Source organism: Hemicordylus capensis, chromosome 2, assembly GCF_027244095.1.
Source record: "Hemicordylus capensis ecotype Gifberg chromosome 2, rHemCap1.1.pri, whole genome shotgun sequence".
Classification (NCBI taxonomy): domain Eukaryota; kingdom Metazoa; phylum Chordata; class Lepidosauria; order Squamata; family Cordylidae; genus Hemicordylus; species Hemicordylus capensis.
Genome location: NC_069658.1, coordinates 84,655,781 through 84,683,385, shown reverse-complemented (window position 1 = coordinate 84,683,385; position 27,605 = coordinate 84,655,781). Strand labels below are relative to the sequence as shown.

At 43.7% G+C, this 27,605-nt stretch overlaps 1 long non-coding RNA gene across 2 annotated transcripts in view; it reads left to right on the top strand.

The window, feature by feature from the left end:
- LOC128346859 (uncharacterized) overlaps positions 1–27,605 on the top strand; it is a 43,120-nt gene that overhangs the window by 6,900 nt on the left and 8,615 nt on the right. Inside the window, exons 2-3 of one of the 2 annotated variants that reach the window (XR_008317244.1) lie at positions 9,191–9,402; positions 27,268–27,475. This is a non-coding gene — a long non-coding RNA (uncharacterized LOC128346859). The remainder of the gene's footprint in view (positions 1–9,190; positions 9,403–27,267; positions 27,476–27,605) is intronic. The other variant, XR_008317245.1, reaches the window with a different exon arrangement.

Here is a 27,605-nt window from a genome sequence, read left to right as displayed (position 1 = left end):
CATTCGTGCTCCCTCACCCACCCCGCCTCCGCTTTTTAGCCTGCTTTTGTTTTCCCTGCTGGCCATTGCCGCATCCTCCTTCCTCCAGTCCCTGGTGTCGGGCCGCCAAGCGTTCAGCCAGCTCCTTCCTGCAGCCCTCCCTCTAGAGAGCATCTTCCGAAGCGGCCGACTGTTTGTCTTTGCCCAGCCAGGCTCTGCCGCTTTCTCTCCCCTCAGCTTCCCCCCTCCCTTCTGCCCCAGTCTGTTCAGTTCTCCTCTCCACTTGCCCGCTTTCCTTTCCTCCCCAAACGGCCACTTCCCTACGCGGCCAACCGCTGCCCAGCCCATCTGGCGCCTCCACCGTACAGCCAATCCGCTGGGTTGCCGGGACGCATCCCCACAGAGGCACGTCTACGAGAATTAATATAATAGATTTCCTAAATCTATCTCAAATTCAAGCACTCATGCATATTGGTTTCAGTGGGACCAAAGCTAGGTAGCAGAGCACATGTGGCACATGTGCAAGGTCTTGGGGTCAATCTCTGGCACCTTTAGTGGCATTGCTGGCATTTCCTGAAGGGAATAGGACTGGAGAAAACCTGTGACCCTGGAAAGCTGCTCCCACTTAGGGAAACTTCAGTGTGAAGCAGTACATCTGTGTAGTGATCAGCCAGCCCTCTCCTAAAGAGTTAACCAGAAGTGAACCCTGTCCTGACTGACAGGCTGGTGAATTCCAGGGCTCAGCCAATCACCACTCCTTGTGGGTGGGACCGAGGGAGCTGTTGGGAGGAAGAAGGAATGCTTCGTTATAAAAAGTTGGTTAGGGGTGCAGAAGGGAACATGTGGCCATGAAGACTGGCTGCAGGAAAATGCCTCTGTAGGTCCTGGGAAGCCAGGAGGGCAGGAAGCTTGAATCCTCAACCAGAGTTTGGTGAGATCAAGAAAAGCAAGCCAGGGCTTTAGCTTTGGGAAATTAGTCTAGAGAAAAATTTATTTAGTCAGACCTTGCATTAGACTTTTGGTTTAGGTGTGTGCTTTGTATATCCCTGATACTGTTCTGTGATTGCTTACCTGTACTGTAAGCTTTTAAGTGTGCTTTTGCATTTTCCTACATACAGTGGCATAGCGAGGCTGGCAGCGGCCTGTGTGTGGCCGCCGGCACGGCTGCCCCTGGCCCCACATCTGATGTCATACACAGCCCAGTTAGCCACGCCCCAGCTAAGAAAAGAAAAGAAAAGAAAAAGGAAACAAATGCAAAATGGAAAGAGGGAGAGAAGCTCAAGAGCTGGCCAGCCGGCTCATTCTGGCAACTCTCTGGGCCAGAATGTGGGAAAGGGGCAACGCAGGAGGGAAGGTGAGAAATGGGGCGCTGGCTCTGTGTGGAGCAGCGAGCCCATGAATGAGCCAGTGTGAATGTCTGCGTGCCTGTTCCTATCTCCTTCCAGACAGGGCGAGGGGTTTGACTTCACCCCGTCTCCTCCTGCTTATGCTGCCCCAGCTCCTTCCCGGTGTGAAGGCAAGAGATCAGCAAATGGCTAGAGAGACTGATTGCAAGTTTTGCAACTTGGAGCAGTTTTGAGAAGTGATGTCAGCAGCAGAGGTCCACGCCCGGCTGCGGCCCAGGGGCAGCATCATCACTCTCTCCAAAGTGATTCCTAAGGTGCCTCATGGCTGTTGGGGATATCCCTTGGGGTGGGATCTCTCTCCTCCTCTTCCTCCTCACGTCGCCCCACTTTGCCTACTCCTCGCTCGGTGCCTTGTTTTGTTTCAAGGCTCCTTCTCCCCCCGCTTCCAAAAAAGGAATATGGCAGCAAAACCGGAAGCCGCTTTTAAGACACGGGGGGGGGGGGGAACCCCTTCTTCCTTCGCCACTCCGTCCTCCTCCATCATCATCATCACACCCCGCTTGGTTTGTTTACCAAGAAGGACTTCCAAAAGGAAAGAGGTTGCAGGCAACCCGCCTGCTGAAGGAGTTGAGCTCGAGCAGATGGCATAGTTGTGAACAAAGCCGCGACGTCTACAAGCAGGGAATTGACGTTGGGTATTTTGTCAGCCAGGAGCAGCCCGGCAACATGCGCATGGTGGCCCAGGCGAGAGGCGGCTGCATGGCTGGGAGATGATGGGCTTTAAGGGAGAACACTGGCTGGCAGCCGTGGTTGGAGAAGGAGTACGCAGAACCAGCTTTCCGTGGGGCGGGTGTGGGGAGCTGTCACACTTTTCGAATGCGAGGCATGTGTGCATTGGGAATCGCAGCCGGAAACAATCGCCAGTGCATAATTACTCAGAAGTAAACCTCATAGATTTCAGTGGGGACTGAACTCCCAAGCCAGTTTGCACTGGAGCAGGGCAGGGGTGTAGCTATAAGTGAGTGGATGGGATGGGTTCAAAGAACCCGGCAGCCCTCAGCTCCTGGGGTAGTCATCACATACGTCTAAAAGGCATCAACTCCACTGATGAAAGCAGTGAAAGCACCAACTCAACATTCATTTCCCACGCTTGTCAAAATAAGCAGGAGGAAGACCTGCTGCTTAAAGAAACACCAGCAGCCCTTCTCACCCTCACTGACTCCTTAAAGGGCAGCAGGGTGAGCTCTCCCCCATTCGGAAGAGAGAGAGAAAAAGCATGCAAATGAGCATGGGGAACTAGAGAAAGAAAAGGCGAGGGGCAAGTGGGGAGGGGGGAAAGCAGTAGGAAGGGTCAGAAAGCAGCACACACAGCGTCAGAAGTTGCCGCCTCTTTGCAAACAGGAGTTAAGGGGCTGCAAAATGCTCTCGCTTGAACTAGGGGAGGACAGCAGAGGCTGCCTGGAATCAGGGGGGTGGCAGCAGCACCCCTGGCCCCAAGGGGTGCTGCGAGGGACATGTGAGGTGAGAAAACAACTGGGAGCCAACCTGGGAGGAGGCAGGCAGGGCTGCAAGAGAAACAGAGAGTAGGAAGCTCAAGTGGAGCTCTCACCCCAAGACTGCTTGACTAGCTGCAGAGTGCGACTGCATCTTCCTTCCTTCACGTTGTTCTTTTGCTCCTTTGTCTCCCTCGCACACGGCTGTAGAAGCAAGACAGAGCAGGGGGGCCATGCTTCTGGGTTGAGAGAGGCTGGCCGGCCGGCCAACCAGCTTGCCCTTTCCCCATGTGGGAGATGCTGCTACCATGTACAGCCCTCACAAGCACTTCTCCAGCAGATCGATGAGTGATTCTTCCTGCCCCCTGAAGACCTTGCGAAGAGGGACCTAGCCAGCCCCAGAATGAACCCAACTACACAGCAGCCCACTTAACCATGGGGGTTCCCTGGGTCAGACCATTCAAAGGAGCCCTGGCAGACTCAGGCACTCTTCAGTAGCCCTTCAGTAGCTCCGCAGCCCGCATGCAAAGCCACCCAGTACCTCTCCGCCTCGCTCCTGCTGCCGCTGCCCCCACTCGCTCCCAGGGCTCATCCCTTACTCTGAGGCACCTCTGCTCACTCTAATACCATGAAACTAGGAGCGGCTCTCCCTGCACAGTTAGAGAGAGTAACTCCGGCTCCGTGCAGCGTGCAAGTGGCTGATTTGGCCCCGCACACGGTCCGTTTGAAACCAAACCTTCCCGCGTCTGATGTCAGATGTGGGGGGCGTGGCTAGGGTCACACTCACGCCCCCTGATTGGTGGGCGGCTTGGGTTCTTTGAACCCTTTTGCCCAGTGGTGGCTCCGTCCCTGCCTACATACCTGTTCTTTGCAACTGGGTAACCACAATTTTAAAAGTGTGCCACCCCAATGCTATTTGGGGTGCTTTTTGAAGTATTTTTGTAACCTGAGTATTTTTACCTGTAACGAAAAGCTGAGAAAGCCTCAGATGGAAGCATTCTGTAGCATTTGAATAAAACTTTCTCCCCCACCCCGGTTTTTTTTTTTTACAAGCCTCTCTGAGTGGGTTTTTAACTCAGGAGTAGGGTGGGCCTGAAAGGGTTTTTTACTCTAGTGCAAATACACCTCAGGCAGTCCACAGCTATCAGTTTCTCACCACATGCAGGCATACACATGGAAGATTTGTGTACTTTTCCAATAGCAAAAGAGAGTTTCCCTGAGATTCCACCCCAAGCCCGGGTGGTACATAGGAAACATAGGAACATAGGAAACTGCCATATACTGAGTCAGACCACTGGTCTATCTAGCTCAGTATTGTCTTCAAAGACTGGCAGCAGCTTCTCCAAGGTTGCAGGCAGGAATCTCTCTCAGCCCTATTTTGGAGAAGCCAGGGAGGGAACTTGAAACCTTCTGCTCTTCCCAGAGTGGCTTCATCCCCTGAGGGGAATATCTTGCAGTGCTCACACATCAAGTCTCCCATTCATATGCAGCCAGGGCAGACCCTGCTTAGCTATGGGGACAAGTCATGCTTGCTACCACAAGACCAGATCTCCTCTCTCCATGGTGATGGTGGTGTTAAGCTCTGTGGATAACTGGGTGGTGGTGGCAGCCTTTAGAACCTACTAAAAGGTTCAGGAAAATTTTAGGAGAAGCCTTGCCAGAAAGCTCAGCAGGGATGATTCAGCATTTTTCTTCCTCTTACATGAGCTTGCTCTGAGACAAAGGCTTTAATCCACTATAATCTGTCACTCCTGATCTTTCTGGTTTTTCAAAATTTAAAATAGCACTGGGGATCCCTGAACTGGATTGAAACTATAGCGCTGGGGGAAGGGACAGTAACCCTTCTGCCCACAATTTTTCCAATCTAAGCTGTTCTCTCTCTGAAGCTACAATGTGCAAATACCTATATGTTTCCCCAAGCAGGGTTAAAAAAAGCTTTGTGGAAGGAAATTTATATTATGAAAACAACACGGGGGGGGGGGTTAACCCCCCCCACCTCTCCCCAGCATCAAGCCCTGATTCAATTTATGCCCTCTTTCCCACATTTGCTTAAAAATAAAAAAATCCTGATTCCTGGGAGATCAGATCTCAAATCTTATGTGTCTTATCAATATTAGGCCAGAAGAAAGTCCTGCTGACAATAAACCTGTGCCTTACATTGTTTCCTTTATTATACCCCAGGAATTGCCACCATTGCCTTTTCCCTCTTTAAGTGCACAAATGTAGAAAGCATTATATATTATAGAAAATGGGATATGGCAGAGTTGATGAATGACCTTCCCATGTATAATCCTAAAAGCCTTTTGGCCTGCATGAAGTCATCTTCAAGTAAAGAGACGTGAATTTTAGGCCTGATTCAAAATTCACTGAGGTGAATAGAGAATTTCCATTAGAGAAGGTTTTCACCATTCCTGTTATTCACAGCAGCACAAGACAGCAGAAATAAACCAAGGCATGTCTATTAAGATGAATTATATGTGCCAGTGTGTTTTCTCCTTCTGTCTCTCCCTCTTCCCTCCACTCTCTTTTTCTCATGCACACACTCACAACTACCTTCTGCAGTCAGAAAACTACATCACCAGTAATCAATATGAATGCAGTTTGAAACAGGAGTTTGTTTGATGGCATTTATTCTCTTATAAAGTTAGTGATTTTGAGAAAGAAATTGTGTTAGAGAAGCTGGCTAGACTGTCTCAAAACTCGTCTGCACAAGAAATACTACTTCTTATTGTTTGTTTAAGTTGCGCCAACCATTATTCAGATGTAGAACTAACAAACTACACAGCAAAGTTTGTTAAATCAAAAGGAATGTAAAAATATTAATGTTCATTAATATAAAATTCCAGGTTGGGCTTGTATGTAACAGGGCTGTATGAAGCTTTGACATCCTTTTCAGATTTGGCCCAGTTTGGGCCAATTTGGTCTGAACCAAATTGCTGTCTGGTTTGGGCTAAATTTGGTTTGAATTCAATAGAATCAGGCCAGTTTGGTTAGACCACTACAGTTTTTCTTGCCCCCTGCCTTCTGTAAGTACTTACAAGAATTGGCAGGGAGCAGGAGACAGACTGAAGGTAATTAATATTTCTCCGAGTGTCAGTGGCTGTGATGCTTTTTTGCAATTTAACATGGCTCCCAAGTTGGACTCCCCCTGCAGTCCTGGGAGTTGTAGTCTTCTTCAGGGCTGCAGTCATGGCCACAGAAAAGACTGTGTTTACCAGGAACAAGAGTTTTGAATTGTGCTGAAGTGAAGTGGGAACACCCCTGAATCAAATATGGGCCCTCCTGAAGCAACGAGGCAGCCCCAAATCAAAGCACCGCTAGTATTAACATTTATATTCACATTATACTTATCTTTTCAATATCTGAGGAAATTGGATTAAGTCTTCACCAATATATTTGCCTACTGTCTAGGAACATAGGAAACTGCCATATAATGAGTCAGACCATTGGTCTATCTAGCTCAGTATTGTCTTCACAGACTGGCAGCGGCTTCTCCAAGGTTGCAGGCAGGAATCTTTCTCAGCCCTGTCTTGGAGAGTCCAGACTGAAGTGGGTAGATACAGTAAACATTTTGGGGATTGAATATGGGATTAAGGAAAAAGTCTGGGGGGGAAATTGGACAGATTGGGAAGAAAAAGTAATGCTTTAAATCACCATGTGGAAAAAATGGAGCCTTGCCATGTACCAGAAAGCGGTTTACATCCGGACTTACCTGATACCCCCGGTGCATAACCTGGCAGTAGTCTATCCTCCCCTGCTCGATCTCCTTCGGAGAGTTGAAAGCCAGATCTTCCGTCTAGTATGGCACACAGCGTCCTTCCCTTTGGCCCGTGTGGTAGCATTTAAGGAGGTTGAGCGGGGAGGCCTAGCCCTACCTGTCCTGCAACCCTATTTTGTAACTGAATTCATGTCCTACAATTTTGGAAACTGGATTTTCGTGAATGTCCATAATATGTCCAACCTCCTGCAAAAAACTTTGCAGGAGGTCTCGCTTTTCGCTCTGCGTTGGCGCAAGTCAGCATGGGGCATAGCATGGTGGGGGAAAGGATCTTTCAATGGTAATATCACACAAGTATTAAAAAGAGAACACCCAGACTACTTGAGAGATTTGTTATTCACACTTAAAAAATGGAAGGTTGAACCGGATCTATTTAAAGGATCCTCCTCAGTTAAGCAGCTAAGGAAAACAATTTATGGAGAGATTCTAGAAGTGGGTTTCTTAAAACCTGATTTAGAACGTAAACGCTACAAACACCGCACTTCACAGTACTTGTTGCAACCCGATCACCCTATCGCTCTCTTTAAAGAGAAAAAAGTCCCTTTCCATTTATGGGAAACAAGGTGGCACTTATACCATCAAGTACTACCACTTAATGCGGCTAAGCCATGGCTCCCAGAGGACCAGCAAGAGTGCCCTAAAATCACCTGCAAACAGAAAGCTAGTGAGCTAGGCAAAACATTCAGGGAAACCCACTCACATTTCTTAAAAGAGCGTGTGGTAGCCAAAAGAGTGTGGCGGGGAGTAAGCAAGCTGTTAGAGTGGCCTGATTTGGGAAAACAGACTTGGGAAGAACTAACCTCGGGTTTGAGCGATAGAACCTCCTTTCGAGGTCCCAGAAAGAAACCTTCAAGGAAATGGGACGGAACGGGTGCCCTCATACTAGGGAATTGGAACGTTCCCCTTCTTGTAATCAGGTTAGTAAACCTGTATGTCATTTATGCAATGCTCTTGAATAAGAATAGGGAGGGAAGACGTGACCAAGAGGTTCACGCAGATGAGACAGCAAATCTCTTCTGGAAAAGTTTGTATGGTTATGTGCAAAAAGACAAGAGTATCTCTTCTAAACAGCAATGGGACAAATTGTGGAAATGGACGTTGGACGTACACCCCCCCCCCCGATTACCTGATGTGCCTTGAAATCCCCCACCCCCGAGTTACAGTACTACCTGCATATACTTCATAACCCTGTGGGTTTCCAAATCCTTGTGTGTAAATCTTTGTAGATATATCATGTACAAACAACCACTTTGTATATAATTGTGCTTTGGCAACGTACTGTTTGCTTTGGTAGTTTGTTGGTTCAATAAAAAAATCTTGTCCTATAAAAAAAATCTTGTCCTATCTTGGAGAAGCCAGGGAGGGAACTTGAAACCTTCTGCTCTTCCCAGAGTGGCTTCATCCCCTGAGGGAATATCTTGCAGTGCTCACTCATCAAGTCTCCCATTCAGATGCAACCAAGGCAGACCCTGCTTAGCTATGGGGACAAGTCATGCTTGCTACCACAAGACCAGCTCTCCTCTCCTACAGGTCTGTCATTCCTGGTTCATAAATAAGCTAATAACATTTTTAATATATCAAAAAACGAGAAGGCCACCACAGTGCCTATCTTTTTACACTTCTTTCAAATATTACAGGGGGGGGGGAAAGTAAAATAGTACAGGGAAAATGTACAGATTTGAATGTCATGGTCTTCTATGAAAACCATGTTTAAACAAAGGAAGGGAAGTGAAACCACTCCATATCTACCATTACTATCCCATTATATTTTAAACTCTTATTGACTAAGATTTAATAATCTTTGCCAGTTTGTTTTTTAAATACATTATTGTTTTCTCTTTTTAAACATAAGTATAGTGCATCTCTTTTCTTTCTGACCCTGAATTTAAAAAAAGCATTTTTGAAAACATTTCCCCATTTCTATTTTTTAAAAGTATAGCCAAACTAATGTAATTATTTTCCCAATTTGAAAAAAGAAAATATTTCCCCCTCAAAGAAAAGTATTTTATTTAGCTATTGGTCCATACCTCAGATTGTAAGAACAATTCTCAGCTACCAAGAAACAAATGAGGACAGAACTAACTTTCTTATAATTATCTGTTTTATTATACTTTTATTTTCTGGTCAAAATTTTGACAGGTTTGTACTGTTTGCAAAAGGTGTGGCACCATAACATTGCCTTTCCTTTTGATTTATTTCCTCATTACATCAGCTAAAGGATTCGAGGAAGCAGGATATGTTTCCCAGTGTATATGCAGCATGACTTGCTATATCTGCCAATTGACTGATTACCATGTTTATGTCATTCATGAATTTATCACCATTTGCCAGGGTCATTCAACATTTGAACCAGAATCCTGCACTGCTGTAGCCCTTATGATAAACTGTTCAGAGCTACAAAGTAGAGTTATTAAATGGACAGTTATGGTCTTCTGGCTTCAACTTGGTTCTGATCTTTCAGGTCTAACCTGCATCTTCGCCTAGGCAGCAGCTAGACTTGACTTTGCCTCTCTGGTACACTGTTGTACTAAACCTGCTTCTAGCTTACCTATTTACTTGCATGACTGTCTTTTCTTTCTTCATATTTGTCTCAGATGTGCCAAAGAGCGTGGAGGTAAGAGGCAGGCACCTCTTTCCTGCCAGATGTAATCCTCTGGCAGAAGCATCACCTAGAAGAAAGGCAACCATCACAAGACATCAGGAGACCTGCCCTCCTGGAGCTCAGATCGACCCTGATCCAAGGCAGCCACCTAAGCTGGCCTCCTGCTGCTTCAGATAAGCCTGTTGGTGTTGGGAATTCTCTCTGGTAAGAGAAACCCTTTTTCATTATAGCAGAGTGCACAGAGGCACAACACAGCGGAATTTGGTTAGGCATACGTGTATGCTGAGAGTAAAGTAACTTGGAGCCAGTTCATAGTTTCAAATCAATATAAATGGTATTTATTAGAGAACTCCATTCTGGATAGGAAAGTGAGGAGCTAGGATCTCTAATCTATCTGTCTAGCTGGATGCAGATGGATTCTGCATCTCTGCACACATGGTGCAGGGAGAGGAGCTTGCATGTTGCAAGGTAGAAGGAAGGAACAGGAAGAGAAAAGGGAAGAGGAAGTGCAAAGCAAGAAGGAAGTAAGTTAGTCCCCAAGAGTAGCAATCTACATTCCAAAGGGATAGTGTCAGAGCAGTAGAGAAGGGATGACCAATGTCTTGACCCTCTAGGCCTCTGACTCACTAGTCTGTCCTCCACTGTCATTGAGACAAGAGACAGCGCAAAGTCCTTCACTTCCAACAGTTGGGAGGGAGGTCTTAAGTAGCCAGATGAGCTCCAGTACTGGAGCTTGGCTTCGATTTAACGTTGCCTTTGATCCTGCGGTGCCAAAGTAATGGAGGGGCTTCCAGAGAAGGGGCAAAGGTCTGGCTGGTGGGTGGGCAGATCCTTGTAATTCCCGGTTTCCTCTGAATATCTATAGGGGGATTTAACTCTAGGCTATTTAGAGTCTATTAGATCTGAGAAGCTTTTGTTGGGGCCGGGGGTCTCATTTGGGAATCACTCTTCCTCTGAGAGGGCCTCCTCAGGGTCGAAATCCAGATGGGTCTTGCCACCTATTCCAAAGTAAGCAATGCTTAGAACTGCAGCATAAGACTATAATATTCACATACACTCTTGAAAGAGATATTGAGGCCATGATGGAAATCTCACTGAAAATGCCTGTTCAGTGTGTTATGGTGGTGAAAAGAGTACATTAGAAATTTTTAGAAAAGTGACAATTTAAATTATGACTATCCTAATGTTATATAAATGGTGTGGCTGCATTTCAAGTACTGTACTAGTAGCAACATCTCCAAAAGGGATATCAAGGTGCTGGAAAGAGTGCAGAAAAGGGCAAGGAGATCAAGAGATTGCAGGAGAGGAAGGAGTTGCAGAAATTTGTTGAGGAATCACAGAAGAGATTGAAACTGTCTCGTGAAGAGAAAAAGATAAAACTGTGAATAATGTGGAGAGATGTAAGATGTGTTTTTCTTGCTCCTATGGTACAGAACTTGAAGTTCTACCATCGGGTATAGGTTCAGGACAAAGAAAAAGAAACAGCATTTATTTATTTATTTTATTTAAATTTGTATACCATTAAAACAATCCCAAGGCAGTTCACACAGAAAAATTAAAACAAGACTATAAAAATTACACAATTAAAATATTAAGCTAGAATATAAAAACATAGATCTGACTAAAGAGATTTAAAATACAAGCACAGTATAACCATACAGAAAAAGCATTTCATGCAATGCACAACTAATTTATGAAAATTATTAGTGCATGATGTAGAGGTGACCACTAGTTTAGATGGCTTTTTAAGAAAGACAATTTCATGAAGAAGGTATCTATCACTGGCCGTGGCAGGTGGTACAATTGAACTTCTGTGTTTATGCCAGTGATTACTAAATACTGGGAACAAAGAACAGGGCATCATATACAATTTGTGATGTTTCCAAAGACATCTGATTGGTCGGTGCTGGACGAGATAGCTGTTTGTTCAATAGGGGTCATGAGAGGGTGCTGCTGTAATGTAAACATAAGTAGCTTTTTTAAATACACGGGGTGGGTGGGCAGTCTCATTGTCCATTATAACAAAAACAGAGGAGTCTTTTGGCAACTTAAAGACATCTCTGTTAGTCTTTAATGTGCCACAAGTCTCCTTTGGATTAAGTGATTGGATCTGCAATCTTTGTTAATTTCTCTTAAAAGCAGCCAGCGGCTCCCCAGATTTGACTGGGACTGGCTACTCTTTGCTCCTCTGTGTGCCATATCATGAGCCCCTACAGTGTTTTCCCTAAAAGGGTAAAGAGCAGCATAGACAGTGAATGATTCAGATCAGGAAAATGGCACATGGGAAGGGATTAATATAGCCACCTAATAGCACAGCAGGGAAGCAACCTGCCTCGAGAGCAGGAGGCTGTTGGTTTGAATCCCCACTGCTGTGTTCCCAGAATATGGGAAACTCCTATATTGGGCAGCAGTGATATAGGAAGGTGCTGAAAGGCATCAGTTATCTCATACTGTGTGGGCTAAGGCAATGGTAAACACCTCCTATATTCTACCAAGAAAACCACATGGCTCTTTGGTCACCAGGAATTGACACAGACTCAACAGCACAACAAATGAACAAACCAACCAACCACTGCTATGGTCTCAGTATGGGGCCCCCATAGCTTCTTTTGAAAGAAGTCGATTTAGGGATTAACAGGAGGAGTGTGTACGTATGTGTGTGAGCGTGCACGTGTATGAAGGTTGTTGGATGAGAACTAAGGACACATCCAGATCCTATGGATGTTTACTTGGAGGTAACCTCTCCCCCAACCAAGTTCATTGGGACTTAATCTCAAGTAAATGTGCATAAGATTGCCGTTGAGTTTACAGATTTATTGCATTTTGGTATTAAAATATTCACACCCACCCCTCTAATACACTACTGCTCGGTGTGTCTCACAACTGATATATACTGACATTGTTGATAGTGCATTTGCACATCTGGATAAAACAAACCAGTCAATAACACCTGTCTGACTGTGTAAACAAGAAAGAAATAATAATAATAAGTGCAGTTCCAAAAGACCTTGAAGAGCACCTCAATACCATAGGCGGCCACAGAAATTACCATCAGCCAATTACAAAAAGCAACTTTACTGGGAACAGCCTATATTCTGCGACAATATCTGTAACAATTGACAATAAAATTCAGCCATCCCAGGTCCTTGGGAAGGACTCGATGTCTGGATAAAACAAACAGGTGAGGGGAGACTGAGGCTGGAGATTTGGAGGCATTTAAGAGCCCCTTCCCTGAGCCTGCCTGTTGCCCAAATGACTGGCTGGGCCATTTTCAGCCCATTTTGGGGCTCTTCTGTGGACACAACAGTTTAAAGTTTTTTTAAAAAAAGATTAAACTTGCCCCCGACCACCCTTCCCAGCCCTCAAGCCCGGCAGCAAATCTTTTTTGCCTACAGGCAGCAAAAAGATTAATCCACCCTTGATAGGAGATCCTTTGGAATCTCCAAAACAGTGCCTGAAGCAAAGCAGGGCTGCCTCTCCCAAGCCTAGTAAAGTAGTAGGCAAATATTACTAAAGGCAACGTGTGCATATTACTAGTAGTTGACAAATACTGGTAACAGAAGTAGGCAAATATATACTACTTAAACAGCAAGATCATTCACACAATCAAAAACTGTGGTCTACCTGGTTTTGGGAGCTGTGTGTACTCCCAATTTTCGGTTGCGTGGAAGCAAGGTAGGATGAACACTTGGATAGAAGTGATTGTGTGGAAGCAAAACCTGGGTACGTTTTTGTCCTACCTTCCTTCCACATAATCACTTCTATCCAGCTTTTCCTCTTACATTGCTTCCACATAACCAAAAATTGGAAGTACACACAGCTCCCAAACCCAAGTAGACCACCAGTGAATGACCTCAGAATTGGGCATGCTAGCATTTTATTGACCACCTATTTAGCATAGACCATGAAATATGAAAACTGGCTATAAAACATGTACAAGTACAGCATGAAATTAGACAAATGTGTAACTGATGGCCTTTTTGTTACTGAGAACATTCCACAGACAGGCACAGGACATTCTACAGACAGGCAAGCTAAAGAATCCACAACCCTATTGGAAGTCAAATGGAGCTATTTAAACAGAAACTATACCAACATACTTTGAAAGACTCTAAGATCAAAGAACACTGAGCAAGAGGACAAGGTCTCTCATGGAAACTGCAAAGAAGTGATGTGGAAAACTTACCTGTACCGATCTACCTAGGGAAGTTGAACACTGTTGAAGAGAAGCTGACATATAGCAGAGTATTAATTCATCAGATCTGATGGTTATGATGACATCCTGTCATCAAGCATGTTTTGGAGATGGATATATTCCAGGAAAAAAGATAAAGAGATTTTTCAAAGGATCTTGACAAAAATATCAAATGCTTGCATATCAGCTTTTAAAATCAGCTTTGGTTGATACCTCAGCTACGTCCATTTCTAGAGGTGAATGACCTTAAAACAGTGGTACATATGCTGGTAACCTCCAGACTTGACTACTGTAATGAGCTCTTTTTGTACTGTAATGTACAAAATTTAAAATATTTAAAAGTCAACACAGATTAAAATACATGGCATAATACAATCAATAAAAACAAAAACAATTAAAAACAGTTATTAAAACAAATAATTAAAATAATTAAAATAAACTCTAATTCAAAGCCTGTGAGAACAGGAGAGTCTTGAGGGTCTTCCTGAAAACAAACAGAGAAGGAGATGTTCTTATTTCAGCACGGAGCATATTCCAAAGCCCTGGGGCAGCCACAGAGAAAGCCCAGTTCTGGGTTGCCACCGAATGAACTGGTGGCAACCATAACCGGACCTCTCCAGAAGATCGTAACAGGTGGCAGGGTTTATGACAAAGGAGGTGCTCTCTTAAATTGCCTGGACCCAAGTTGTTAAGGGCTTTATAGGTAATTACCAGCACTTTGTATTTCACCCAGAAACATATTGACAGCCAGTGCTTTTCTTTTAAAACCGGTGTTAGTATGTAGTCCCTTCGTGTTGTCCCAAAGACCAATCTGGCTGCCGCATTCTGTACCAATTGTGGTTTCCAGACTACGTACAAAGGTAGCCCCAGGTAGAGCACATTACAGTAGTCAAGCCTGGAGGTTACCAGCATATGTGCCACTGTTTTAAGGTCATTCACTTCTAGAAACGGATGTAACTGACATATCAGCTGAAGCTGATAAAAAGCATTCCTGGCCACTACCTGAACCTCAGAAACCAGGGAGAGCTTTGGATCCAGGAACACTATGTACCTGATCTTTCAGGGGGAGTGTAACCCCATCCAGAACAGGCAGATCTAAACTATCTCTCGGGTCCTGACCCCACACAGTTAGTACCTCCATCTTAATTGGATTCAACTTCAGTTTGTTATCCCTCATCCAGCCTATTACTGTCTCCGGGCAGGCGTTTAGGGAAGCTATGCCATTTCCTGATGAGGTTGACATGGAGAAGTAGATCTAGGTGTCATCAGCATATTGATAACACCCTTCACCAAACCTCCTGATGATCTCTCCCTGCGGTTTCATGTCGCTGTTAAAGAGCATTGGAGACAGTATGGAGCCTTGTGGCACTCTATACTTGAGTTCTCGCTTAGCAGAACAACAGTCTCCAAGTGACACCATCTGGAATCTACCAGAGAGATAGGAACAGAACCACTATAAAACAGTGCCATGCAATCCCACCTCCCTCAGGTGGTCCAGAAGGATACCATAGTCATTGGTATCGAAAGCCATAGAGAGATCCAAAAGGACCAGCAGAGTCACACTCCCTCAGTTGATAGCCAGTTGGAGATCATCCATCAGGCCAACCAAGGCCGTCTCAACCTCATAGCCCACATGAAAGCCAGTCTGAAATTTGTCTAGCTAGTCTTCATCATCCAAAACTGCTTGGAGCTGAGAGGCCACCACTCGCTCTATTACCTTGTCCAACCATGGAAGATTAGAAACAGATCTATAATGAGCTAACTCCAAGGGATCCAGTGCAGCTTTCTTCAAAAGTGGTCTAATAATAGCCTCCTTAAGACAAGGAGGCATCCTGTCCCCTCTCAGAGAGGCATTTATAGTATTTACCAGACCCCCTCTGATAATATAATTATCAGATGAGATAAGCCAAACTGGCAAGGGTCAAGAGAACAGGTTGTAGGATGAACAGTCCGAAGCAGTTTGTCCCTCAGGAGTCACAAACTGAAAATGATCCAGTCTATTCCCATACAAGGAGTTGCTTGACACCTCCATAGTAGACTCTGCAGTAACTGTGGAATCCACCTCAGCTCAAATATGAGAGATTTTATCCACAAAAAAGTCATGAAAAACATCAGAGCAAGTAGCCGATGGTTCCAAGTTTAAATTCAAGGGGGAGGGGGTACATACTAGCCCCCTCACAACTCTAGACAACTCAGCTGGACATGAATTTGTGGAAGCAATGTGGGCAGAAAAGAACTGCTTCTTTGTCACCTGCACTGCCAGAACACAGATCTTCAAATGTGCTCTGTGTTGTGCACTATCAGACTCGCGTCGAGTCTTCCTCCACTTGCTCTCTAGTCATCTACCTTGCCACTTCAGCTCCTGTAGTTCATCTGAATACCATGGAGCTGTCTTTAAAGCAAATCGGAGAGGACACTTTGGAGCAATTGTGTCTACTGCTCTAGTGAATTCATTATTCCATGTTTGAACCAGAGCATTGACAGAATCATTAGCAGAGCCAACCCTAAACCCTTCCAAGGCTTCTTAGAATCCTATCGGATCCAATAACCTCTTTTGGTAGACCAATCTAATAGGTCCTTCAACCCTGCAGAGGTGGGTTGTGGCTGTAAGTTCTACCTTAATCAGATGGTGATCCGTCCATGACAATGGGGAGATGACAGGAGTCCCCACCCATGGAACACCACCCTGATCAGAGCAAAAGACCAAATCGAGTGTGTGGCCAGCATAATCTGTCGGTCCACAGACCAACTGGAATAGGTCCACAGCTGTCATGGCCACTATGAACTCTTGAACTGCTTCTGACAACACGGGCCCAAAATGATGGCCCCCACCAACAACAACCTGGGCCACTCCAATGCCAACTCAGAAATCAGGTCCATCAACTCAGTCAAGGACTCCACTGGGCAACGGGGTGATTGATACACCAGCAGAAGTCCCAGTTTGTCCCTGGTCCCTAGATTTAGGTACACTCACATTGAATATAGGCCAAATCCCTGTAAGGGATCCTGGTAAGGGGGAGCCACACTTATAGACCACAGCCACCCCACCTCCCTGTCCAGATCTTCTCATCTGCTCCACCATGGAGCAGCCCTTCTAAGAGACAAGCCAAAGTGTCTGGACTTTGCTCTCAAATAATGGCTTTGGGAAAGCTGGAAGCTAATCCTGCATTTCCTCTGGCAGAATGTTTACAAAGTTGATGTCACCTACATCGTTTTGCCTTAATCAGATGCATTGATTATTAGTCTCACACATATATCCTCTTGCTGTTACTTTGGAATGTTTTAGAATTGCACACTAGGTAGAATTACGCAAGAAGTGATTTAATTGTTGTCTTACACACATAGCTTAGACTCTTCCTTCTTAATACCTTTGACTTTTAACACTCTCTGAGGCAAAGGTGCCAGAAGTCTGTAGACCAGAGAGAATGCCCATCTGCAAAGCTCAGAAATGCAGATCGTTTTAAGAACACAAGATTATAATGTTTTCTGATGACAGTACACAGCTACTAGTTGGAGGGCTGTGGGCCACCTCCAGCCTCAAAGGCAGGATGCCTCTGAGTACCAGTTGCGGGGGAGTAACAGCAGGAGAGAGGGCATGCCCTCAACTCCTGCCTGTGGCTTCCAGCGGCATCTGGTTGGCCACTGTGCGAAACAGGATGCTGGACTAGATGGGTCTTGGGCCTGATCCAGCAGGGCTGTTCTTAGGAGATGGGCCTCATCTCCTCAGCCTTCCTCTGACAGACAAATAGACATTGTCATGAGCAATTAACACTTTGAGATTCAGGAAGGATGCTGATATCTTGAGAAAACTCATATGTTGAGATCAAATGATTGAACAACTATAAAAAAGTGAGCTCTCTGGACAGGGCTTCAGCAATCTTTGCCTGACAAGCAATACTTGCTCATGTGTACACCCCAAGTGCCTGCTGTTTAGCTTCAGAGCTAGCAGAGGCCTGCGACCTGCAGACAAGAGACTGCGTGGTGATTCTTGCCGCAGGGCGAAGAATCAAGGAGCTAACTCTGTCTGTGAACCCCAGCACCAGCAATCCACTGGAAGCCCTGTTTGCAACATTCTCCAGTAACCGACACTAGCCTAGCATCCATCTGGCCATGACAAGATTTGGTAAAATGCCTTTGCCCCCAACTTCCATGCCCTTCACTAACCCTGGCGCTTCCAAGCAACTCCATCCTCCTTCTCCTTTCCAGATTCTCTATCTCTTGCTAGTTAGAAGTAATTACTGAGATGACATGCATCTCTACACATATGATAGTTAGAACAACTGCTTGGGTATTACTAGTAGCTAGGATTGATTGTTTTTATTTCCTGCTCAGTTAGATTGATGCTGTTGAATCTATTTATATTCAATAAAGCCCATTGAATTGTGTAAGAGTGTATGGTTGTCTTTTTGCCTTCAAGCCCAGAATACACATGGTCACCATATAAAGAACTGGTCACTGTGATATTGGTGCAACAAGCCTAATTTCCTATGCTAGCTTATGGAGCATATCTAGTGTACAAATCAGCCTTGGCTCACAACAAAACTGGACCACTAGCTTTTTCCGAACAGGTCTCTGTGATACATACCAGGTCAGCTGCTTCATCCATAATCAAGTCATGGACTACCTCAGATTTATTTTGAACTGACCTGTCAGTACAGAGTAATAAGGTGAATTTCTGTGGGTGGGTGCATTGCTCTCCAAGGTCAAAAGGTGGTAGGGGTCTGCTGGAAGGGGAAACAGCAATTAAATTTCTGATTTCCCTTCCCCTATAATTGCTTGCTAGCCTACCAATGCCAAATCTTCATCAGTTCACCACCGCCACTGGTATAGCTGCCTCAGGGTCATCCCCCACCTCCCCATCTCTGTTCAACCCGAGACACATACCTGTACCAGTCCTAACTAAGTACTAGGCTACAATGAAGTGAGCAGGAGTCTTCCTTCCAGAGGTCCAAAAACAATGTTGGCCCCAGCTCTTAGTCCCATCCCCGAAGACTGCCACCAAAGGCCGGCCCCCTTTGGGGGTTGGCTGAGCCTCTGGCTGCTGCACGCCCTAACAAGGGCCTGAAGATCAAAAGCTCAAACGGTGAGGCCCTCACCTCCACCAATCAAGCAGCTTGGCCCAGGTGCAGGATATCAAAGCACCATTAGAGTGAGCCCAGCCCCAGATAACAAACAGGCTGCAAAGAGGAGGAAAAGAGCACAGAAAAGCTTCAGCTAGACCCCTTTTCCCCACCCAGAAGGAGAGTGGGGTGTAGAAGCCAGATAAAAACTCCTTACCCCACAGCATGTCTTCCAGTTACTCTTCTGAGCTGCCTCTGGCTGCTGCCCATCCTAAAGAGGTCCAGTTGAATTTATATGCTTCCTTTGAACCAATCTTTTAAAAAATAAACTGGGGTGGGGGCACTTTGAGTGTTCAGGGCCCTTCATGTCAAAGCCTCAAGATGTTAGACAGGATGAGTTATTCTACAACATACTTGATGATCATTATGAATTCATTCATAATGAATTGTGGCACTGCTGGAAAACGTATCACAGTTTCCCATCAGTGATAATGTACGAACTATGGATTTGCTTATTGTTAGGAATCCAATTTGTTATAATGAAGAGCAGTAAACCACTTTGCATAATTGTACACCACAAAATACAATGACGCAATACATCAGTGTGAATATTAAGAACAGTATGCATTCTCAAAGATAGATTGTATAATTTACATAAAGATTAGGGCGGTAGCATGTGGGGAAGAAATGTGCATGCAGCTAGTAGTGGTGTTTTGAAAGATCTTTTTACTGTAGCTGATCACCTGTCTGAGCAAACTGGTTTTAAAAGAGACTTTTCCGTGCCACTGTGTGTTCGGTTGCAGTAGAAACCTTCAAAGAGAGTCTGATTGTGCCTGTTCATTAGACAACAGAGCCAAACCTGGAGTTGTATCGACTCTGCTGATACTTGCACAGTATTAACAAGTGATATTTTAATGTTGTATGTTGCTATATACACTACAAGAGGCCCTCTAATATCATGGGGGTGGAGGTGGGGGTAATGTTTGCAGAAAGTTCCATGAATGTTGAAGCTGCAATATTGGAGTGCTTGATCTAACCCTCAAAATGGGGTTAGGTTCTTTAGCCAGCATCATTATGGGAAAGAAAGTTTTAAAAATCCACTCTCATGTGCCAGCTGTGAAGTGGGAAGAGAGGGTATTTAAACTTCAAACCTCCCTGTGCATCAGCTGAGAAGCACACAGGCTGCTCGAGGGAGGGGATTAAAGTTTAAACATCCACTATTACCCATTTCTGAGCTGACATGCGGGGAGATTTAAAGGTTAAATATCCAATCCTGCATGCCAGCTGAGAAGCAGTGCAAGTGTAGATTCTTTAACTGTGAAGCTCCTAGAGCATCCTGTGTGCTAGGCTGGTCCAGGTACTATACTGTGCTACTGTATACCAATTTAATGGGGGATTGGGTAGAAATCCTGTGAATAACTGAAACCACTTCCATGATAATTAACTTGGTATAGAGGGAAGTGTCTCCTGAATACTTTGTTATGAATGACATACTTATTGTTCAATTGTTCGATTTTTATACCGCCTTTCATAAGACATCCCAAGGCAGTTTACAAAATAAAAATACAATAAAACTCCATACAAATCACATTTAAAATCTTAAAATCAATTAAACAGTAAAAACCACAAAACACCAAAAAAACAAAACAAAACACAACCACCCATAAAAAAGACAAACAGAAGCAGGAAAGCTGAGAGACTTATGAACATTACACATTGGCAATATCTATTTAAAATAATACCAATCTTTCTATCCAATGTAATCTCACTACTGAACCATTACAGATTAAAGGGATTATTAGCCAAAATACATGCCATATTTTCATTCTTAACAGTACTGTGCATATTACTTATATGAGATGCTAAAGTGCAGTTCAAACACTTACAGATTAGCAATCCAATTCCTGTGTTAGAGAAATGAGTGTGCACCCACTACTATCATGCACCCCATGTATCATGTGACACGGATGTTAACAAATTAAAGAATTGGCATGAGGGGAAGACCATCTCCCTTCTGCCATGGCTTCAGTCCAAACTGGAGTGGTGATGAATGGATGTTTTCATAAAAGAACATTATATTTGAACTCCCAATCTCAGAACTCCACCATAACATATAGATTGGCTCTCAGGTTCATGCACATAGCAAGCACATGTCACAAAAACATGGCAGAAGAACGATGCTGGAACAGTATAAGTGTACCTCTGGAAGGAACCTTTTAAAGCCAATAATGCCAGTCCATTGTTGCTGGAGCAGAACAGTTGGGTAGCTACTTCAAATGTTCATCACCTTGCTCAGATACACCATGGGGCCATTCATACAACCGGGGGTGGGTGTTGAGGTGGGTGGGTGGGTGAAGGCTGGTCCAACGCACCTTCCCCCCTGATGATCGCGAAGATGTTGCTGGGAGTGCAAACCACATGCCCAGACAATCCACTCTGTGTGGTGCAGCATGGAGCTCCAGAGGCCAGGATGATGTGTTCCAGCCTCCAGATAGTCCACGATGCACTGTGTGACATGCGTGGTGCATTGTGTGATTCCCCAAGGAGATGGGTGCTCTAGGAGCCCATCACTGTGTCCGTTGGGGCTGAATGCAGCCCCAGTGAAGACATAACCCTGTAGGTTAAGGGCTCGCTCAATCCTTTTAACTTCAGCTAACAGCCATCCTGTCACCCAGCTGGGCTAGACAATGCTGCCCTGCCAGGATCGAGCCCAATCCTGGCGGTTCTCATACACAGCCTAACCCAGGCTGGGCTTCCCTAGCCTGGGTTAGTGTGCGCATGAGAACAGCCTCCATCTTGTATATACTGAAGGTGAGATAGTGTTGGAACTATCTGTTTGGGGTTTTTGTGTGCACCACCAAGAGACGCTGGTTTTAGGTAGTATATAAATACCGGTAAATGGTCTTGCTAGTTGCCACCATTTTGACAACCTTCACAGGAGAGAAAATTGCAGCTCAAAGTTTTCACTGTTGATAGTGGAGTTTTAGAATGCTACACTTCAGACATGAAAGATGAAAAGGTTCAAGTTGAGCCATATTGTTGTTTAACAAGCTGGTTGAGGTATGAAGTTCAGATTTAGACTTCACATGAATAGCTATGATATTTGTGTTTAGACTGGCAGTAATTTTTTTTTTGTTTATATTGTATTTGTACTTCTGAAAATTGATTTTGTTCTTGCTTGCAGATTGAAAAGATGGGGCAATGTCCATACATCAGTTAAAGCGGTCTCAGGTGACAGGACTGCCCTGAGACTCTAGAGAATTGGAAGCTGTCTTAGACTGAGTCAGACCATTGGTTGAGCTCATTCAGTACTGTTTACAGCAGGGCTGCACAAACTTGGGCTACAACTCCCATCATCCCCAGCCACGGTGGCCAATAGTCAGGAATTAAGGGGACTGTAGTCCAACATCTGCGGGGGGGGGGAGTTTGATTCAATGGCTGCCTCATTTGTTCATTAATGCATAGCTGTCAAAATCTGAGTGATTTAGTGGAAAGGAAAATAACATTGTACACAATCCAGCCAAAGTTAAACAATTTTAACGCCCATTGATTTCAGTGGGACAGTTAAGCCTATGCTTGATTCTCTCCCATTAAAATCAGTGGAATAAAGTGCTTTGTGACTCTGTCTTTCTAATCTGATTGAGAGCAAAGAGCATTGCTTAAGCTTCTCTTAACATCACAGTGTAATTATGCCATCTACTGTTCTAGTTAAAGTATCACATTTAATTTGGCGTGCTGCTTTTGCCTGGTGAGTCCATTTATGTTGCTTGGAATCAATTCACAGGCAAGCTTTGGACCCTAAACTAAGGATACAGAAAGGCAAGGTGTGGATGTAACAGGACAAGGGAAAGGGAAAGGGGCGGGGGGGAAAGGAATTATGTAGTTAACATAATTGGTTCTAAACAGCACAATATAAACCTCTATTACAACAAAATGCACCAAATGATGTTAAAAAAACAATAATCAGTGGATCAATAATCAGTGCCAGATAGCTAAATTGCTCAAGTATCAGCTAGATAAATTGCCAAAGTATCTGAATCATAAGCTCCCCTAATCTGTATATTGTTGTGACAGCGACCCCATACATAAAACTAGCTCAGTGTTCATTTTAACACGGCTGTTGCGTGGTACAAATTTCTTAACTTGCAGAATAACTAAGCGATACCAGGATGGTCATCTGAATGGACTCAATTCCAGACTTTATAATATATGAATCTGGGGTAAATAAGGTCTTCAGCAGAGAGATGATAAGCCCAGTCAATGGTAATTCTCTAGCACTACCCTGAGCACTAGGTTATAGAGAGTTGGCATATATATTGTTTTAGTTTCTCATTGTTTTACTGGTTTTAATTGATTATGATTTTATAAACATATAACAAATAAATAAATAATGTACATACTTCTAAACAAATTCATACTAATAAAGAAATGGATTGCGGACATTTGATCCCAAACTCAGACTGGTTCCAAATTTCTATACTTTTGAACAAATTCTATGCAATATACAATCTAAACTAGTTTGTGATATGATACAGAGACTTGGCAGTTTATTTATCTGACTGTCCACATGCATTTTGGGCTAGCTGTAAACTACTTGTTTTAACTCTTCAAGTCTTCCTAATTTTCATAGTAGTACCAGTATGCTGTAGCCTCCTAACGGTGCAGTGGGGAAGTAACTTGTCTAGGGAGCATTGCTGATTTGAATCCCCACAGGCAGCAGCAATATAGGAAGATGCTGAAAGGCATCATCTCATACTGCACAGGAGATGGCAATGGTAACCCCCTCCTATAATAATAATAATAACAACAACAACAACAACCACCACCATACTGGACAGGTCTCACCAGAGGAGCCAGACAAAGAGTGCCTCTCCCATCAACAATATGGTGAGACGTAACTTTAATAAATCTATACCAGATTGGTCGTCGCCCGGGTCAACAAGGACCGTGCCAGGTGCTATAGTCCCTGGACATCTGGTGGCAAGTGGGCTACAGGACTCAGGATCTTCAGTTGAGCAACCAGGGCTGGAGACAGCAAAGTTACTGGAAGAAACATCGCTTAACCGGAAAAAATATACGAAAAATGCCAACAAGGAACTAATGATCTGCTATTACAAGTCTAGTCCAACTAGAAGAGGTTATTTAAAAAGAATGTACCAAATTTGGAAAGAGAAGCATCCAGATACAGAAATAACAGAACAAAGGCTAGCAGACCAGAGAAGATTCATAATAAGAAATAAAGTATTCACAGGAGTTGAGCTGGAAGAACTGCAAAGAGCAACACAGGCTCAAGATATGGAAGAAGAATTACCACCAATTGAAGAAGTTGCTCAGGCACAGGTGGAGGAGGTGTTGGAAATCGAGCATGCCACTGTTGCTGAACTGTTCCAAAATCAAAACCAGGCAACCTCCCCTTTGCCTTCACCTCAAAAACCCAAATGCCGTTTAACAGAAAAGCAACAAGAACTAAAGCAAAAAATAACTGAGCACATGAACCAAACAACCACCAGGGTTCGACTTCCAGCTTTAAAAACAGTTGCCAAAAAACAACTTGCTCAGGCATTAAAAGATGTCAATGCTGCACTTGCAGAAATAACAACCAAGAATTTGCAAGAAACAAACCAACTAATGTACAGTGCAGCAACAATAAAAACGCAAGAGCTTGGATATAAGATCAGTGGACCTGTCAAAAAAGAAAGCAGTACATCACCTAAATGGAAGATTAGATTAGAAAATAAAATCTCCAGGCTTAGATCAGATGCTAGTAAATTGAAAGATATGAAAGACAAGAAGCTGAAGAATGAAAACACAAAACAATATCTGATCCAAAAATACCACCTAGATTCAAGGAAAATTAGAGAAGTCCTGGAAATAATAAAGCAGCAAATAACAGCAGTGTCAAAGAAGATTAGCAGATATGAAGCCAGAATTACACAACACAGGCAAAATCTCCAATTCCAGTCAAATCAGAGATGTTTCTACCAAAGCATAGAAGGAGAAACTGCAAGAAACACAGAAACACCAAATAAAGAAGAAACAGTGCAATTCTGGGGGAAATTATGGGACAATCCAATAGATTATAATAAAAAAGCAGGCTGGATGAAAGAGGTCAAAAAATGTAACCAACAAATACAAGATCTAATAATAACACCAGAATTAAAAAGTGAAAGAGCAAAGAAAATTAAAAATTGGACTGCTCCAGGTGACGATGAACTGCACGGCTTTTGGCTTAAACACCTAACAAGCCTTCATAAACAACTATCAAAACAGTTCAATCACATTATGAAAGGCGGTGATATTGAACAATGGCAAACAACTGGGAAAACTAATCTCATCATGAAAGACCCAGCAAAAGGTGCAGTTCCAAGTAATTATAGACCGATAACCTGCCTGCCAACCATGTTCAAATTATTAACTGGAATAATAGCAGATGAAGTGATGCAACACTTATTAACTAACAAACAGCTTCCAGTTGAACAGAAAGGAAATTGCCCGAACACCAGAGGCACAAAAGACCAGCTGCTGATTGACAAAATGATTTTAGAAAACTGCAAGAGAAGAAAAACCAATCTAAGTGTTGCATGGAATGACTACAAGAAAGCCTGCGAATCATTGCCTCACACATGGATAGTAAAATGTTTAGAAACAACTGGTGTCAGCAAAAACATTCAGATATTTATAAAAAAAGCAATGAGCATGTGGAATACACAGTTAACAATAAATGGCGAGGCACTTGGACAGGTTAGCATTAGAAGAGGCATTTTCCAAGGGGACTCACTATCCCCTCTGTTGTTTGTAATCGCCATGACCCCACTTTCACAAATACTAAACAAAACAGGCCTCGGATACCAAACATCTAAAACATCAAGTCAAATCAACCATCTGCTGTACATGGACGATCTGAAGTTGTATGGAAAGTCCCAGTCAGAAATCCAGTCACTGCTAAACACTGTCCGTATATTCAGTAGCGATATAGCAATGGAGTTTGGACTAGACAAGTGTGCTGCATTAATAATGAACAGAGGGAAAATAACAAAAACAGAAGGAATAGAACTACCCAATGGAAGCAACATCAAGAACCTGGAAGAGAAAGAACATTACAAATACCTGGGCATTCTCCAGGCTGATAACATCGCACACACAGAAGTTAAAAGAAAAATTGGAAGTGAATACATCAGGAGAGCTAGAAAAATCCTCAAGTCCAGACTCAATGGCGGGAACACCATACAAGCCATAAACACCTGGGCTATACCTGTTATCAGATACACTGCAGGAATAATAGACTGGACCCAGGCAGAGCTAGAGACGCTGGATCGTAAGACCAGGAAAATCATGACCATCAATCATGCTCTGCACCCCCACAGTGATGTAGATAGGCTATACCTCCCTCGCAGCTCAGGTGGAAGAGGAATGCTGCAAGTCCATCAAACAGCAGAGGACGAGAAAAGAGGCCTTGAAGAATATATCAAGGAGAAGATGCACTTCAAATGGTCAATAACGCGAAACTATTCCACACCAATGAAAGAAAGCAGGCCTACAAGAGAGAACAAGTCAAGAACCGAGCAGAAAAATGGAAAAATAAGCCACTGCATGGTCAATATTTGCACAAAATAAGTGGAAAATCAGACATCACCAAGACCTGGCAATGCCTTAAGAATGGCAACTTGAAGAAAGAAACAGAGGGTTTAATACTGGCTGCACAAGAACAGGCACTAAGAACAAATGCAATAAGAGCAAAAGTCGAAAAATCCACAACAAACAGCAAGTGCCGCCTTTGTAAAGAAGCAGATGAAACAGTGGACCACCTGATTAGTTGTTGTAAGAAGATCGCACAGTCTGACTACAAACAAAGGCATGACAAGGTAGCAGGAATGATACACTGGAACATCTGCCAAAAATACAAGCTACCTGTAGCCAAGAATTGGTAGGACCATAAAATTGAAAAAGTTGAAGAAAATGAAGATGTAAAAATATTATGCGACTTCCGACTACAAACAGACAAACATCTGCCACACAATACACCAGATATAACTGTAGTCAAGAAGAAAGAAAAACAAGTCAAAATAATCGACATAGCGATATCAGGGGATAGCAGAATAGAAGAAAAAGAAATAGAAAAAATCACCAAATACAAAGATCTACAAATTGAACTTAAAAGGCTGTGGCAGAAGAAGACCAAAATAACCCCAGTGGTAATTGGCGCCCTGGGTGCAGTCCCAAAAGACCTTGAAGAGCACCTCAGCACCATAGGGGCCACAGAAATCACCACCAGCCAATTACAAAAAGCAGCTTTACTGGGAACAGCCTATATTCTGCGACGATATCTATAACAATTGACAATAAAATTCTGGCATCCCAGGTCCTTGGGAAGGACTTGATGTCTGGATAAAACAAACCAGTCAATAACACCTGTCTGACTGTGTAAACAAGATAATAATAATAATAATAATAATAATAATAATAATAATAATATTGTATTGTACCAAAGAAAACCACATGACTCTGTGGTTGCCAGGAGTCGACACTGACTCGACGGCACAACTTTACTTTACTTTACCAGTATGCTGTACTGGGTGTTGCTTCACACAGTAGCAAATGTGTATTTACTGTTGCATCTATCTTTGACAAGAATTCATGATTCATGGCCTGTTCCAACTCCCTGGGATCTGTGTCATCGCAGTGGCAAATGTGCATTTGTTGCATGTACACATTACTTTCTTATGTGTAATCCTAGCAATTAAGACCAGTTATAACAAACCTTTTTGAATGTCTTCCAACATTTGGCTTTTTAACCTTGCTTTTTCCCTTCTCCAGACTTCAGAATTTGTCCTTCTGCCTGTAGTTGGCTCTGGAGATCAAGAGCACAGCTCCAGAGTCAGAAGTGTCTTTGTAAGAAAGAAAGAGAAAGCAAGCAAGCTGCTATGTCTCCTGCTTTGATCCTGAAAACTGAACATATTGTCTGAGAATCATTCTCAGCATCTTCTGACCTATGGGCAAGAGATCAGGAAATGCAGCTGTGCAGGTGACTTGGCCTAGTGTAACTATGTGCATCTTTGACTGGCAATCATTGAGCTGGGTAATCTTCCCTATTCCTCATTTGACTTGTTTCATATAGTCTCTTTGCATTTGTAAAATTCTGGGTATCTCACAGT